This window comes from Gossypium arboreum, chromosome 13 (assembly GCF_025698485.1).
Source record: "Gossypium arboreum isolate Shixiya-1 chromosome 13, ASM2569848v2, whole genome shotgun sequence".
Lineage (NCBI taxonomy): Eukaryota > Viridiplantae > Streptophyta > Magnoliopsida > Malvales > Malvaceae > Gossypium > Gossypium arboreum.
This window is the reverse complement of record NC_069082.1, coordinates 35076742-35096098: the sequence shown is the minus strand read 5'-3', so window position 1 is coordinate 35096098 and position 19357 is coordinate 35076742.

Sequence of the window (19357 nt, the reverse complement as noted above, 5' to 3'; positions counted from 1 at the left end):
ATTTATAGCCAACTCTCATGGCATAACATATATGCGTATCAAAGCTTAAATACATAGACATTCTAGCCTATACATGCCATACTTAAAAATATTTACATCAAAGCTTAAATACATAGACATTCTAGCCTATACATGCCATACTTAAAAATATTTACACTTTCAAGGTACCAAATTGAATTCGATAATACGGTGATGATCCTTGACAGCCCCCCAGCTTGTAGTAGCTTCGATATCTATAAAACAATGCAAACACACACAATGCAAGCTTTCAAAAGCTTAGTAAGCTCATACTACAGTCATCAATAGTATATAAAACATAAAACATCAACACATAAGTATTTACAAATTCTCAAATATCTATCTAATCTATACCAACCCAATCCATATGTTCATAACAATTCAATGAACTTCACCTAGATACTATCATCTACCACAAAGGTATCATAGATACCTGGTTCTTCCCATACTTACTCACTTTCATTCTCACCTCTTGTTTAAGTATTTCAAGACTTTGCATATATTATTCATACTTTAACATCCGCACACTTAGTGCTGTAAAGATTAGCCGAAGCTAAAATGATTCTGCACACTTAGTGCCATCTCAACTAGCCGAAACTAAGTCGGCATTGCACACTTAGTGCCTTTAATAGCCGAAGATAATTTAAATCGCACACTTAGTGCTAATGGTTTCAATTCATCATTATATCATCCAATTCAATTATGTACAACCCATGTATAATAAAGGCATCAAAACTTAGTTAACATTATATTTTAAGTACGAACTTACCTCGTACTCGGAATTTGTTGACTCGGACTGTTTATTCTACAATCTTCGATTTCCCTCGGTCTGAGCCTGAATTCCTTTTTTCTTGATCTAAATGTATTCAAAATTAACCCTTTTATTCACCAAATAATTCAAAACAATCCATATGTACACAATTGGGGCATTTTACAAACTAGCCCTCACATTTTCACATTCGACACTTTAGTCCCTATTTCACAAAATCACAAAATACACATAATTTGCATATACACAAGCTTAGCCGAATTCTCATAGTACTCATACTAGTCCACACATTTCATTTATTTCACATTTTAGTCCCTTAGAATAATATTTTCACAATTTAGCCCAAATTACTCAATTTCATCAAAAATCCAAAAACAAAATATTTAAACCCAACATCAAGCTTCCATAATTTATCAACTAACATCACAAAGCTCACATTTTCATTAATGGCACATTTCAAAATCATCATGAAAATCGTAAATTGAAGCATGGGTTCGATAGTATACGAAGCAATTATTATAAAAACATAGAAATTATAAAAAATCGAGCAAAACACATACCTAATTCACCAATTCAAAGTGTCAAACCCTAAGTGAGCTTTCTCTTTTCTTTTTCTTTGTATTTTCAGTGGAATAGCATGAGCAAATGGCTAATTTCATGCTTTTGTTTTATTTTAAACACTTAATAAACATTTTCCCATTTTGCCCTTTTATAAACAATTATAAAACCTTTTGATGAATGGTTGTTTTAGTCCATTAACATTCCCAATGGACAAATAACAACATAAGGACCCTTACTTTAGAAATCCAACTCAAATAGGCACTTTAACATCTAGCACACAACTTTTACATTTTATGCGATTTAGTCTTTTTTGCAAATTAAGCACACAAACAGTTAAATTTTCACAGGAGACTTTCACACATGTCAATTCTCTTATAATAGACACGAAAAATAATATTAAAATATTTTTCTGACTCGGATATGTGGTCCTGAAATCACTATTCTGACTAGGTTCAAAACTGGACTGTTACATAACACATTTACTATAGCATAATTTACCAAATCAATTCACACCAAACTCACATTCACATGTATCAACATGAATACTTTCATCATACATCATTCTACTTAGAATTTCTAGAACACTAAAGGGCCCATCTCATCCATTTCACAACAAGTCATTTAACCATAATAAACATATAGCAACCCATTACAAAACACAAAAACAAGAAGGCATTAACACATGTACTTATAGCAAATATAAGCCAATATATTTGGCCAAATCAAATGACACATATAACAAAATGACCAAGTCCCTATGCATGCCATACTTTCAAAATACTAAGATCATTAATACCCAAAAATGAGAGTTTGATAGTGTGATTTGAATCTCCGACGATCTCCAATCCGAGTTAGCTTGGCAACACTATAAAACATGGAAAATAAACGGAGTAAGCTATATAGCTTATTAAGCTTGTATGCAAGAAATAAGCAATCTTATCATACATAAAACATTTAAATATTATAACATAATTAACTGTAAATTTACCATAGTCTCATAATCATAACTCATTACACCACAAAACTTACCTCATTTTCATCGTTTCAAGCATTTAATAAACATGAGCTTTATGTACATATCTGAACCATCTCTGTAACGTCCCCCAACCCTATACTGTAGCCGGAACAGGGTTACGAGACATTACCAGTCAGTACAGTCCAATTTCAGTCATTAATTAAAATAAATATTCACACTCATCCTAGTTTTAAGATGTCGTCCCTTTAATGGGCCCTCGCGGTCCAATATGGACAGTAAATTCAATTTGGAACTAATTTAGAATCAATACGATTTTTTTTTATATATTTCAAAATTCATACTATATACCGTTGCCAACCATAATTTACTTATTTCATCAATAATTTTACAACTTAAATGACTCTCATTAAACATCCTAGGTACATGCCATTATCAATACTCAACATACTTTACCTCATTGAATTCGAGATCGGCCTGGAATGCTGATTCAACAATCTAGCCTTAACATAACCTGCGCACGGAAACAAACCATACGCTGAGTATACACTCAGTGGTATTTCTATAATCTGAACACTTAAACAATTATAAAACATATTAATATATATATATTGAACTATTCAAACTCAACGAGAATTCAAACATTCACTTTCCAACCAATGTTTTGGTCTACTTTAAATTTCAAATCATTTATTATTTTTCAATAGCAATTAATCAATCAGTAATATTCATTAACACTCAGAATAATTATTTATTCAGTAAAAGTCAGTTATTCGGTAACAATCAATTATTTAATAATAACCAGTTATTCAGTATCAATCAATTGATCGGTTATCCATAGAATACCAATTATTCAAGAAATCGATATTCAAGAACTATTAAGTTATTCAGTAGCAGTCATTCATTTAGTGACAATCAGTTATTCAGTAATGATCAATTATTCAGTAATATTCAATTATTCATAGAATCTAATATCCAAGAATACCAATTATCCGTAACAGTCAATTATTCAGAAATAATCAGTTATTTTATACCTTTATTTACCCCTTTTAACATGACTCGGACTCAGACAGATACACGGATCCAACCAACATACCAAGTACGGCACATAGTGCCTCATCGGTCGAAGCTGGAATAGTAACGATGCGATGGCGATGCAATACATAGAGTACCTCATCGAACAAATCCGAATAGTAACAAGATAAGATAAAGATTCAACACACAAAGTGTTGAATTGGTAACGGTATCAGTAACAATATTCGACACACAAAATGCCGAATCGGTAACGGTAACAGTAACAATATTCGACACAGACAGTGCCAATCGGTAACGGTAACAGTAACAATATTCGACACACAAAGTGCCGAATCGGTAACAGTAGCAGTAACAATATTCGACACACAAAGTGCCGAATCGGTAATAGTAGCAGTAGGGGTAACAGTAACTAGCACATAAGTGCCTAAAATACGGCACATAAAGTGCTCGATAGGTAAAGTCGATAAATCCCGTACCCTTTCAATCCTATGGCATGCCAATTATATCCGACTAGCCCAACAAGTTAATAGGAAATTTAATTCTTATTCCAATTTTACTTAATATTCATATTTACCCCTATTAACAAGACTCGGACTTCAGCGGATATATTCCAACCAAACACACCAGTATGGCACTCAGTGCCTGAACACTTCCAAATCCTATGGCATGCCAACTATATCCGACTCAGTCCAACTAGTTAATAGGGTATTCAAATCATTTTTCTATTTCAAATTCGCTTTCAATTCAATCACAATTTCTCATATTTCAATATCCAACCAATATACATTTCAATTAATCATAATTTCATTCAATTCAATTCAATTCAATTCAATTCAAATTCACTTTTCCACTTTCTGATCAGTATACAAGTCAATACCAATATATATTTCAGATATTCACATATAATCATACTTCGGTTCAATTCCAACCACTTTTCAATCAATACACAATTCACATATTTACACATATTCATAATTTATTTTATTTCAAATAATTTAATCAATGCACCTACCATACATAATAAATAATAAATTAAATAATTAAATATTAAGTTCGGGTTATAGAAATACAAACCGTAATTTTCGAGCTAACTCCCGTTGACTTTGTCTTGTCCTTTCTTAGCCGAGATCTTCGGTACCACATTGACGACGAAATTAATACAATTCATACTCATTAATACATTACTAATTTATATCTTGAGTTACAGAATTCTAAATTAAGATCCGTTAATTTTTCCTAAAACTAGACTCACAAATCTTCTTACCATAAAATTTTCAGAATTTTTGGTTTAGCCATTAAGTACCGTTTATTCTTTAAATTCACCCATATTCTGCTATCTGACAGTTTCGACCTTCTTCACTAAAAATTAATTATCTCACAGTACAGAACTCGGATAATATTCCTATTGATTTCTTCTAAAAATAGACTCATTAGGGATTCTAAACATATAACTTTAACCCTCTAATTATTTTTCTCCAATTTTTGGTGATTTTCAAAAATTAGAACAGGGGAACCCGAATTCATTCCGACCTTGTCTCACAAATTTCATTATATCTCGTAATTTGTGATTCAATTGCTTAAACCGTTTCTTTTATTAGAAACTAGACTCAATAAGATTTAATTCCATATTTTATTCATCCTCTAATTAAATTTCTATAATTTTTGGTGATTTTTCAAACTTAAACTATTGCTGCTATGCAAAATAGTCTTAGTGCAAAATATTGATTTTCTACTTTTAATTTCAATTTAATCCTAACTAAATTCACTTACTTTTCTATCTTAATTCATATTTTATTTCTACTCAACTTTTAACCAAACTTAGACATAATTATCTATTTTTCATCATAAAACCATAATTTCGAAATTCTTTCAATTTAGTCCTTAAAGCATAAAACTTATGAATCACTTTACAATTCAATCCTTATTTCATTTCTAACTTGAATTTCTATCAATTTAGCCCTTAATTCATCATTTTACTCAACATGAACAATATTTATAAATCTAATAACTTTCAAAATATCAACTTAATTTCATTAAAACTTTGTTCTAAAGCTTTTAAAACATCAAAATTAAGTAAAAATGACTAAATTGACATACCTGTTAAAGTTTAAAACTTCAAAACCTTTATTTTCCCTTTTCTCCCTTTCTTTCTTTCTTTCCTTTCTTTCTCCCCTGTTCTTCTCTGTTTCGTTTGCTTTGTTTTCCTTTTTCATTTCTTTTATTTCTTTATTTCATTTCTTTATTTTATTATTAAACTATTATAATATTTATTATTTATACATTTGTATATTTATTAATACACATGTATTAATTTATCATCTTACACTTGTCATAACTTTTATTTATTTAATTAATTAATATAAAATAATATTAATATAATATACTTTAATTATTATTATTTTACTTATATAATAAGTAAATACACATGTACAATACATGTGTACCATTTATATTTGTACACATTTAACTTATTTTAACCATACATTTGTCACCCTTTTTGGTTTATTTCCTATTTAGTCCCTTCACTTTTATTTATTCTATAATTAAACTTTCACACTTAATTCAATTTAATCCTTTCCACTAATTACTCTTAATTAAGCTAAATTTACTTAATTGAAGTCTAATTAACCACTCAATTGACTTCGTAAATATTTTTAATAAATATTTACGAATCTATTTTTTTAGAAATGGAGACCCGAAAATTCACTTTCCCAATAACCGTAAAATTTGGGTTATTACAATTCTCCCCCCTTTAATAAATTTCGTCCTCGAAATTTGCCTGAAAAGAGTTAGGGTATAAAAGTCTCATTGTTTCTTTCAGTTCCCATATTGCTTCATCAGTATTGTAACTTCACATTGCAATCTAGTATCTCAATCGATTCTTCTTCTTCATATAATGAATCAATTTAAATTTCAATATCCCTTGTCAAGCTAACATATAAGAGATTTGACCTACACTTTTTTGAGCATCACAAATTTTCTGTAGCTTCGGAGGTGAAACCAATCAATTCATTACTAACTAACTCTTTCTATAATTTCAAGTACCCAAGCAGAACGGGAATCTGACCTCTTTTTTTCAATCTCTTCCACTCTTCTTCAATTTCACAAATCAAACAGCCTTGTATTTTTATTTTCTCACAATATTCAATCAGATACTGTGAAGTTTTACATTTCAATCATATAGAGCTTCATGCAGTGCGATAAACTATTATTACATACCTCAAACTTCTTATATTTATTCTAGAGTCAGAATATAAACCATGTATTTCAATCAGAAATAATAAAAATTACCATACCATGAATCTGATGATCTCAAAAACCTATATTTCAGACAGTTATTAAGTAAGAAATTTATTCATACCAGAACAAAATATGCAGACTTCACCATACCTTTGATGATCATTCAAATAACATCTTTCTTTTTGCAGATAGAGATGATTTCAATCCAAACCCATATAAATTCTATTCCATTTCCATTCTATTATCATCATTAGTTGTAACAGTTCTGAAGGAATCTGTATTTGATATAAACATTTATATACAAGTTCAAACTACCACTTTTCATTCCAAGTCATCACCACATCTGCTTCGAATCACAGTACAACTTATTTCTTCCAAAATGCATAGACATATTACTACTATAAATTTCATACAAAAATCTTCTGTATAAGTTTCTGAATTCTTTGGTACAGCTTCTATCTCTACATAACAGGCAATCATTAGATTCAATCTGAAATATTTAATCAAAGGTCATTTGTATACTATACCTATTTAACCGATAACTCGTTATCACATTTTTGAGCTTTGCAGACCTGTTGTAAAGAAGTCAGTTTAACTTTTATCTCAACTACACTTGAGCCATCATCAAGTAATAACAGTCGGATGTCCATAGCTTATTACACAAAGCAGAACTTTAAATTCTAAATATACATACCTTCATTTACCTTTTTCCGGATGATAATCAATTATCATTTCTTGATCTTTTAATGAAGAACAATAACTATCATTTCTAAATCAAGTATCAAATAATTCTTCTCATGTAATTCTAACTTTCCAAAATATAATTTATTAGTTTTCTTTCTTGCATCAAAACACTGCTATCCCTGTAAATCACAAGTTTCTTGACTGGATTTCAGACTAAACCAGAACAAATGCTTCAGTTAGCTGAGCTTTCAACTAATCAGAACCTTGCTAACGTCTATCAGATCATTCCAATTCCACATCTTTCTGTAATAACCGACTAGTTTTAGAAAACCTCTGATTTCAAATATATTTTTCACTATCATTTCAGTCACAAAATCTATAGCACATTCAACTTCTTCAATCAACAGTAGTTCGGGCAACTGTTCTGGAAACACATCAGAATTCTCTCACACTATTGTCACTGATTTAAACCTTAACTTGAATACTTTAATATTCAATACATAAGCAAGGTAAATACCATGACCCCTTTCTGGCATATATCTGTGTCGTCATGTTCAATATCACAATAGCCATTTAGTTTAATCTTCTCTAATTCAACAAAACATTTCATCATCTTGATCTTGCAACATATTATTCTTCTGCTTATAATTTATCACAAACATCGTGCAAAATTAACCATTCCATTCTCAGAATCACATCGAACAATAATAATATCAAATCGAGCAGAAAACAGTACCTTAGTATCATTATCAGATAGTTCATACAGATGCTATCAATCAATAAATACTGACATGGAAATTTGATACTTCAACCAAAAATTCAGCGAACTCAACAGGAAAATCTTTAATGGATGCTGTAATGACATCCGGCAGAGAAATATCTTCTTTTATACGATTAACATATGCCGTGGCTGATGTTCATGCTCCAGATTTTTCAGTGAAGTCCTTTATCACACTTCGACTATCACCCATATTTTCGGAGTTACAGAGTAATCTGCCTCTGATAGCTGTGTTACTCGGTCTTGAATTCTGAATAATATCTTTTCAACTTTCCTCGAGCAATCACTAAAATAATAATAAGAAGAATCATGTCTAACACATATTCCATTCCTTATTCTATATTATTCAGCTTCTATCTTCATTTAAACCATCTTCAAACCATTTGTATCATACGGTTTCTGTCGGAATACACCCTCTGCTATACTTATTCAATCAAACAAATTCCCTTCATACACAGTTACAATCATATGATCCTGTTTAAGCTTCAAGAATTCAATACATTTCTGATCAAGAAATCTCCAACTGATGTATATATCTTTCAAAACTCATCTCAGAAAATTTCCAAATAACCCATTTTGAATCACAACAGAAATTAATATTTTCTACCGTTGGCAAGCTGAATCTTTTTAACAGAAATATCATACCTTTCTAACATTTAATTGTTGAAAAGAATAATTCATTTACAATCCCGATAATATTCTCTAACTAGATTTCAGTTCTTTCAAAATCATTTTCATCTTTAATTCTTAATTCATCCACACAATATTTACGAAGTATTAGCAACAGATAACTTACCCGTTTAGACAAACTCCGTACCTTGAAGCACTTCGGGAACTGATTGAAAAACAGGAGGAGGATATGTTGTAGCAGATACAATTTCTTCTATTCACTGCGCAACATTAGTTACAATTCTAAACAGTTATATATTATCTATATCTCTATTATTTCATCAGTCAACATTCAATAATTAATTACTTATCGAGTTAATACTTAATATTACCGATTCAGTTTTCATTTAATTCACCAAACTATTCATCTCCAGTATATAATTCATAATCAATGCCATCGATATGTTCATCTAACATTTCAACTATAAAATAGTACCAAACAAATATATCAGCATCCGATCCTAACTCAATTTTGACTCGATCATGGCATGTACCTCCAGAATCTTTTCAGTACTTGACTTAATCCTAGAATCGGCTAAACTCAGTTAGCTCTGATACCACTAAATGTAATGTCCCCTAACCCTATACCGTCGCCGGAACAGGGTTACGACATATTACCAGTCAGTACAGTCCAATTTCAGTCATTAATTAAAATAAATATTCACACTCATCCTAGTTTTAAGATGTCGTCCCTTTAATGGGCCCTCGCGGTCAATATGGACAGTAAACTCAATTTGGAACTAATTTAGAATCAATACGATTTTTTTTTATATTTTAAAATTCATAATATATACCGTTGCCAACCATAATTTACTTATTTCATCAATACTTTTACAACTTAAATGACTCTCATTAAACATCCTAGGTACATGCCATTATCAATACTCAACATACTTTACCTCATTGAATTCGGGATCGGTTCAGAATTTTGATTCAACAGTCTAGCCTTAACTTAACTTGCTCACGAAAACAAACCGTACGCTGAGTATACACTCAGTGGTATTTCTATAATCTGAACACTTAAACAATTATAAAACATATTAATATAAATATATATTGAACTATTCAAACTCAATGAGAATTCAAACATTCACTTTCCAACCAATGTTTTGGTCTACTTTAAATTTCAAATCATTTATTATTTTTCAATAGCAATTAATCAATCAGTAATATTCATTAACACTCAGAATAATTATTTATTCAGAAATAGTCAGTTATTCGGTAACAATCAATTATTCAATAATAACCAGTTATTCAGTATCGATCAATTGATCGGTTATCCAGTAACAGTCAATAATTCAGTAAAATCAGATATTCAGTAACTATTAAGTTATTCAGTAGCAGTAATTCATTCAGTTACAATCAATTATTCAGTAATGATCAATTATTCAAGAATATTCGATTATTTAGTAATGTCTAATATCCATAATGATCAATTATCCGGTAACAATCAATTATTCAAGAATAATCAGTTATTTTATACCTTTATTTACCCTATTAACATGACTCGGACTCGAGCGGATACACGATCCAACCAACACACCAAGATAAAGACATAGTGCCTCATCGGCCGGTTTAAACAAAGAATAAGATAACGATGCGGTACACGAGTACCTCATCGTAACAAATCCGAATAGTAACAATAACGATATGATATTCAACACACAAAGTGTTGAATCGGTAACGGTATCAGTAACAATATTCGACACACAAAGTGCCGAATCGATAACGGTAACAATAACAATATTTGACACACACAGTGCCGAATCAGTAACGGTAATAGTAACAATATTCGACACACAAAGTGACGAATCGGTAACAGTAGTAGTAACAATATTTGACACACAAAGTGCCGAATCGATAACAGTAGCAGTAGCGGTAACAGTAACTAGCACATAAGTGCATAAAATACAGCACATAAAGTGCCCGATCGGTAAAGTCGATGAATCCCGTACTCTTCCAATCCTATAGCATGCCAATTATATCCGACTAGCCCGACAAGTTAATAGGAAATTTAATTCTTATTCCAATTTTACTTAATATTCATATTTACCCTATTAACAAGACTCGGACTTTGGCGGATATCTGATTCAACCAAACACACCAAGATGGCACTCGATTGCCTAAACACTTCAAATCCTATGGCATAACAACTATATCCGACTCGGTCCGACTAGTTAATAGGGTATTCAAATCATTTTCTATTTCAAATTCGCTTTCAATTCAATCACAATTTCTCATATTTCAATATCCAACTAATATACATTTCAATTAATCATAATTCCATTCCATTCAATTCAATTCAATTCAATTCAAATTCACTTTTCCACTTTCTGATCAGTATACAATTCAATACCAATATATATTTCAGATATTCACATATAATCATACTTCGATTCAATTCCAACCACTTTTCAATCAATACACAATTCACATATTTACACATATTCATAATTTATTTTATTTCAAATAATTTAATCAATGTACCTACCATACATAATAAATAATAAATTAAATAATTAAATATTAAGTTCGGGTTATAGAAATACAAACCGTAATTTTCGAGCTAACTCCCGTTGACTTTGTCTTGTCCTTTCTTAGCCGAGATTTTCGGTACCACATTGACTACGAAATTAATACAATTCATAATCATTAATACATTACTAATTTATATCTTGAGTTACAGAATTCTAAATTAAGATCCGTTAATTTTTCCTGAAACTAGACTCACAAATCTTCTTACCATAAAATTTTCAGAATTTTTAGTTTACCCATTAAGTACAGTTTATTCTTTAAATTCACCCCTATTCTGCTGTCTGACAGTTTCGACCCTTCTTCACTAAAAATTAATTATCTCACAGTACAGAACTCGGATAATATTCTTGTTGATTTCTTCTAAAAATATACTCATTAGGGATTCTAAACATATAACTTTAACACTCTAATTATTTTTCTCCAATTTTTGGTGATTTTCCAAAATCAGAATAGGGGAACCCGAATTCATTCTGACCTTATCTCACAAATTTCATTATATCTCATAATTTGTGATTCAATTGCTTAAATTGTTTATTTTATAAGAAACTAGACTCAATAAGATTTAATTCCATATTTTATTCATCCTCTAATTAAATTTCTATAATTTTTGGTGATTTTTCAAACTTAGACTACTGCTGCTGTCCAAAATAATCTTAGTGCAAAATGTTGATTTTCTACTTTTAATTTCAATTTAATCCTAACTAAATTCACTTACTTTTCTATCTTAATTCATACTTTATTTCTACTCAATTTTTAACCAAACTTAGACATAATTATCTATTTTTCATCATAAAACCATAATTTCGAAATTCTTTCAATTTAGTCCTTAAAGCATAAAACTTATGAATCACTTTACAATTCAATCCTTATTTCATTTCTAACTTGAATTTCTATCCATTTAGCCCTTAATTCATCATTTCACTTAACATGAACAATATTTGTAAATCTAATAACTTTCAAAATATCAACTTAATTACAACAAAACTTTGTTCTAAAGCTTTTAAAACATCAAAATTAAGTAAAAAGGACTAAATTGACATACCTGTTAAAGTTTAAAGCTTCAAAACCTTTTCTCCCTTTCTTTCTTTCTTTCCTTTCTTTCTCCCCTGTTCTTCTCTGTTTCGTTTGCTTTGTTTTTCTTTTCATTTCTTTTATTTCATTGATTTCTTTATTTCATTTCTTTATTTTATTATTAAACTATTATAATAATTATTATTTATACATGTGTATATTTATTAATACACATGTATTAATTTATCATCTTACACTTGTCATAACTTTTATTTATTTAATTAATTAATATAAAATAATATTAATATACTATACTTTAATTATTATTATTTTACTTATATAATAAGTAAATACACATGTACAATGCATGTGTACCATTTATATTTGTACACATTTAACTTATTTTAACCATACATTTGTCACCCCTTTTGGCTTATTTCCTATTTAATCCCTTCACTTTTCTTTATTCTATAATTAAACTTTCACACTTAATTCAATTTAATCTTTTCCACTAATTACTCTTAATTATGCTAAATTTACTTAATTGAAGTCTAATTAACCACTCAATTGACTTCGTAAATATTTTTAATAAATATTTACGAATCTATTTTTTTAGAAATGGAGACCCGAAAATTCACTTTCCCGATAACCGTAAAATTTGGGTTATTACAATTCTCCCCCCTTTAATAAATTTCGTCCTCGAAATTTGCCTGAAAAGAGTTAGGGTATAAAAGTCTCACTGTTTCATTCGGTTCCCATATTGCTTCATCAGTATTGTAACTTCACATTGCAATCTAGTATCTCAATCGGTTCTTCTTCTTCATACAATGAATCAATTTAAATTTCAATATCCCTTGTCAAGCTAACAGATAAGAGATTTGACCTACATTTTTTTGAGCATCACAAATTTTCTGTAGCTTCGGAGGTGAAACCAATCAAATCATTACTGACTAACTCTTTCTATAATTTCAAGTACCCAAGCAGAACGGGAATCTGACCTCTTTTTTTCAATCTCTTCCACTCTTCTTCAATTTCACAAATCAAACAGCCTTGTATTTTTATTTTCTCACAATATTCAATCAGATACTGTGAAGTTTTACATTTCAATCATATAGAGCTTCATGCAGTGCGGTAAACTATTATTACATACCTCAAACTTCTTATATTTATTCTAGAGTCAGAATATAAACCATGTATTTCAATCAGAAATAATAAAAATTACCATACCATGAATCTGATGATCTCAAAAACCCATATTTCAGACAGTTATTAAGTAAGAAATTTATTCATACCAGAACAAAATATGCAGACTTCACCATACCTTTGATGATCATTCAAATATCATCTTTCTTTTCGCAGATAGAGATGATTTCAATCCACACCCATATAAATTCTATTCCATTTCCCTTCTATTATCATTATTAGTTGTAACAGTTCTAAAGGAATCTGTATTTGATATAAACATTTATATACAAGTTCAAACTACCGCTTTTCATTCCAAGTCATCACCACATCTGCTTCGAATCACAGTACAACTTATTTCGTCCAAAATGCATAGACATATTACTACTATAAATTTCATACAAAATCTTACAGATAAGTTTCGAATTCTTTAGTACGACTTCTATCTCTACATAACAGGCAATCATTAGATTCAATCTGAAATATTTAATCAAAGGTCATTTGTATACTATACCTATTTAACCGATAACTCGTTATCACATTTTTGAGCTTTGCAGACCTGTTGTAAAGAAGTCAGTTTAACTTTTATCTCAACTACACTTGAGCCATCATCAAGTAATAACAGTCGGATGTCCATAGCTTATAACACAAAGCAGAACTTTCAATTCTAAATATACATACCTTCATTTACCTTTTTCCGGATGATAATCAATTATCATTTCTTGATCTTTTAATGCAAGAACAATAACTATCATTTCTAAATCAAGTATCAAATAATTCTTCTCATGTAATTCTAACTTTCCAAAATATAATTTATTAGTTTTCTTTCTTGCATCAAAACACTGCTATCCTTGTAAATCACAAGTTTCTTGACTGGATTTCAAACTAAACCAGAACAAATGCTTCAGTTAACTGAGCTTTCAACTAATCAGAACCTTGCTAACGTCTATCAGATCATTCCAATTCCACATCTTTCTGTAATAACCGACTAGTTTTAGAAAACCTCTGATTTCAAATATATTTTTCACTATCATTTCAGTCACAAAATCTATAGCACATTCAACTTCTTCAATTAACAGTAGTTCGGGCAACTGTTCTGGAAACACATCAGAATTTTCTCACACTATTGTCACTGATTTAAACCTTAACTTGAATACTTTAATATTCAATACATAAGCAAGGTAAATACCATGACCCCTTTCTGGCATATATCTGTGTCGTCATGTTCAATATCACAATAGACATTTAGTTTAATCTTCTCTGATTCAACAAAACTTTTCATCATCTTGATCTTGCAACATATTATACTTCTGCTTATAATTTATCACAAACATCGTGCAAAATTAACCATTCCATTCTCAGAATCACATCGAACAATAATAATATCAAATCGAGCAGAAAGCAGTACCTTGGTATCATTATCAGATAGTTCATACAGATGCTATCAATCAATAAATACTGACATGGAAATTTGATACTTCAACCAAAAATTCAGCGAACTCAACAGGCAAATCTTTAATGGATGCTGTAATGACATCCGGTAGAGAAATATCTTCTTTTATACGATTAACATATGCCGTGGCTGATGTTCATGCTCCAGATTTTTCAGTGAAGTCCTTTATCACACTTCGACTATCACCCATATTTTCGGAGTTACAGAGTAATCTGCCTCTGATAGTTGTGTTACTCGGTCTTGAATTCTGAATAATATCTTTTCAACTTTCCTTGAGCAATCACTAAAATAATAATAAGAAGAATCATGTCTAACACATATTCCATTCCTTATTCTATATTATTTAGCTTCTATCTTCATTTAAACCATCTTCAAACCATTTGTATCATACGGTTTCTGTCGGAATACACCCTCTGCTATACTTATTCAGTCAAACAAATTCCCTTCATACACAGTTACAATCATATGATCCTGTTTAAGCTTTAAGAATTCTATACATTTCTGATCAAGAAATCCCCAACTGATGTATATATCTTTCAGAACTCATCTCAGAAAATTTCCAAATAACCCTTTCTGAATCACAACAGAAATCAATGTTAAGCTGAATCTTTTTAACAGAAATACCATACCTTTCTAACATTTAATTGCTAAAAAGAATAATTCATTTACAATCCCGATAATATTCTCTAACTAGATTTCAGTTCTTTCAAAATCATTTTTAGCTTTAATTCTCAATTCATCCACACTATATTTACGAAGTATTAGCAACAGATAACTTACCCGTTTAGACAAACTCCGTACCTTGAAGCACTTCGGGAACCGATTGAAAAATAGGAGGGGTAGATGTTGTAGCAGAAACAATTTCTTCTATTCACTGCGCAGCATTAGTTATAATTCTAAACAGTTATATATTATCTATTTCTCTATTATTTCATCAGTCAACATTCAATAATTAATTACTTATCGAGTTAATACTTAATATTACCGATTCAGTTTTCATTTAACTCACCAAACTATTCATCTCCAGTATATAATTCGTAATCAATGCCATCGATATGTTCATCTAACATTTCAACTATAAAACAGTACCAAACAAATATATCAGCATCCGATCTTGACTCAATTTTGACTCAATCATGGTATGTACCTCTAGAATATTTTCAGCACTTGACTTAATCCTAGAATCGGCTAAACTCGATTAGCTCTGATACCACTAAATGTAATGTCCCCTAACCCTATACCGTCGCTGGAATAGGGTTACGAGATATTACCAGTCAGTACAGTCCAATTTCAGTCATTAATTAAAATAAATATTCACACTCATCCTAGTTTTAAGATGTCGTCCCTTTAATGGGCCCTCGCGGTCCAATATAGACAGTAAATTCAATTTGGAACTAATTTAAAATCAATACAATTTTTTTTTTATATTTCAAAATTCATACTATATACCGTTGCCAACCATAATTTACTTATTTCATCAATACTTTTACAACTTAAATGACTCTCATTAAACATTCTAGGTACATGCCATTATCAATACTTAACATACTTTACCTCATTGAATTCGGGATCGGTCTGGAATGCTGATTCAACAGTCTAGCCTTAACTTAACCTACGCACGGAAATAAACCGTACGCTGAGTATACACTCAGTGGTATTTCTATAATCTGAACACTTAAACAATTATAAAACATATTAATATATATATATTTAACTATTCAAACTCAATGAGAATTCAAAAATTCACTTTCCAACCAATGTTTTGGTCTACTTTAAATTTCAAATCATTTATTATTTTTCAATAGCAATTAATCGATCAAGAATATTCATTAACACTCGGGATAATTATTTATTCAAGAATGATCGATTATTCGGTAACAATCAATTATTCAATAATAACCATTATTCAAGATCGATCAATTGATCGGTTATCTAGTAACGATCAATAATTCGAAAAAATCAGATATTCAAGAACTATTAAGTTATTCAAGAGCGATCATTCATTCAAGGACAATCGATTATTCAAGAATGATCAATTATTCAAGAATATTCATTATTCAAGAATGTCTAATATCCAAGAATATCAATTATCCTAGAATACCAATTATTTAGTAATAATCAGTTATTTTATACCTTTATTTACCCTATTAACATGACTCGGACTCGGATGGATACACGGATCCAACCAACACAAAGATGACGGCACATAGTGCCTCATCGGTACCGGGTTTAACGATAATAAGATAACGATGGCGATGGTACACGACTACCTCATCGAACAAATTGAATAGTAACAATGATGATGAAGAGTAATGATATTCAACACACAAAGTGTTGAATTGGTAACAGTATTAGTAACAATATTCGACACACAAAGTGCCGAATCGGTAACGGTAACAGTAACAATATTCGACACACACAGTGCTGAATCGGTAATGGTAACAGTAACAATATTCGACATACAAAGTGCCGAATCGGTAACGGTAACAGTAACAATGTTCGACACAAAAAGTGCCGAATCGGTAACAGTAGTAGTAACAATATTCGACACACAAAGTGCCGAATCGGTAACAGTAGCAGTAGCGGTAACAGTAACTAGCACATAAAGTGCCCGATCGGTAAAGTCAATAAATCTCGTACTCTTTCGACCCTATGGCATGCCAATTATATCCGACTAGCCCGACAAGTTAATAGGAAATTTAATTCTTATTCCAATTTTACTTAATATTCATATTTACCCTATTAACAAGACTCGGACTTTGGCGGATATCTGATTCAACCAAACACACCAAGATGGCACTCGATTGCCTAAACACTTCCAAATCCTATGGCATGCCAACTATATCCGACTCAGTCCGATTAGTTAATAGGGTATTCAAATCATTTTTCTATTTCAAATTCGCTTTCAATTCAATCACAATTTCTCATATTTCAATATCCAACTAATATACATTTCAATTAATCATAATTCCATTCCATTCAATTCCATTCAATTCAATTAAAATTCACTTTTCCACTTTCGACCAAGATACAATTCAATACCAATATATATTTCAAATATTCACATATAATCATACTTGGTTCAATTCCAACCACTTTTCAATCAATACACAATTCACATATTTACACATATTCATAATTTATTTTATTTCAAATAATTTAATCGATGCACCTACCATACATAATAAATAATAAATTAAATAATTAAATATTAAGTTTGGGTTATAGAAATACAAACTGTAATTTTCGAGCTAACTCCCGTTGACTTTGTCTTGTCCTTTCTGTGCCGAATCGGTAACAGTAGTAGTAACAATATTCGACACACAAAGTGCCAAATCGGTAACGATGGCGATGTGATAAAGATAACTAGCACATAAGTGCCTAAAATACGGCACATAAAGTGCCCGATCGGTAAAGTCGATAAATCCCGTACTCTTCCAACCCTATGGCATGCCAATTATATCCGACTAGCCCGACAAGTTAATAGGAAATTTAATTCTTATTCCAATTTTACTTAATATTCATATTTACCCTATTAACAAGACTCGGACTTTGGCGGATATACTGATTCCAACCAAACACACCAGTATGGCACTCAAATGCTGAACACTTCCAAATCCTATGGCATGCCAACTATATCCAACTCAGTCCGATTAGTTAATAGGGTATTCAAATCATTTTTCTATTTCAAATTCGCTTTCAATTCAATCACAATTTCTCATATTTCAATATCCAACCAATATACATTTCAATTAATCATAATTCCATTCCATTCAATTCCATTCAATTCAATTCAAATTCACTTTTCCACTTTCTGATCAGTATACAATTCAATACCAATATATATTTCAAATATTCACATATAATCATACTTCGGTTCAATTCCAACCACTTTTCAATCAATACACAATTCACATATTTACACATATTCATAATTTATTTTATTTCAAATAATTTAATCAATGCACCTACCATACATAATAAATAATAAATTAAATAATTAAATATTAAGTTCGGGTTATAGAAATACAAACCGTAATTTTTGAGCTAACTCTCTTTGACTTTGTCTTGTCCTTTCTTAGCCGAGATTTTCAGTACCACATTGACTACGAAATTAATACAATTCATAATCATTAATACATTACTAATTTATATCTTGAGTTACAGAATTCTAAATTAAGATCCGTTAATTTTTGCTGAAACTAGACTCACAAATCTTCTTATCACAAAATTTTCAGAATTTTTGGTTTAGCCTTTAAGTACAGTTTATTCTTTAAATTCACCCATATTCTGCTGTCTGACAGTTTCGACCTTCTTCACTAAAAATTAATTATCTCACAGTACAGAACTCAGATAATATTCCTGTTGATTTTTCCTAAACATAGACTCATTAGGGATTCTAAACATATAACTTTAACCCTCTTATTATTTTTCTCCAATTTTTGGTGA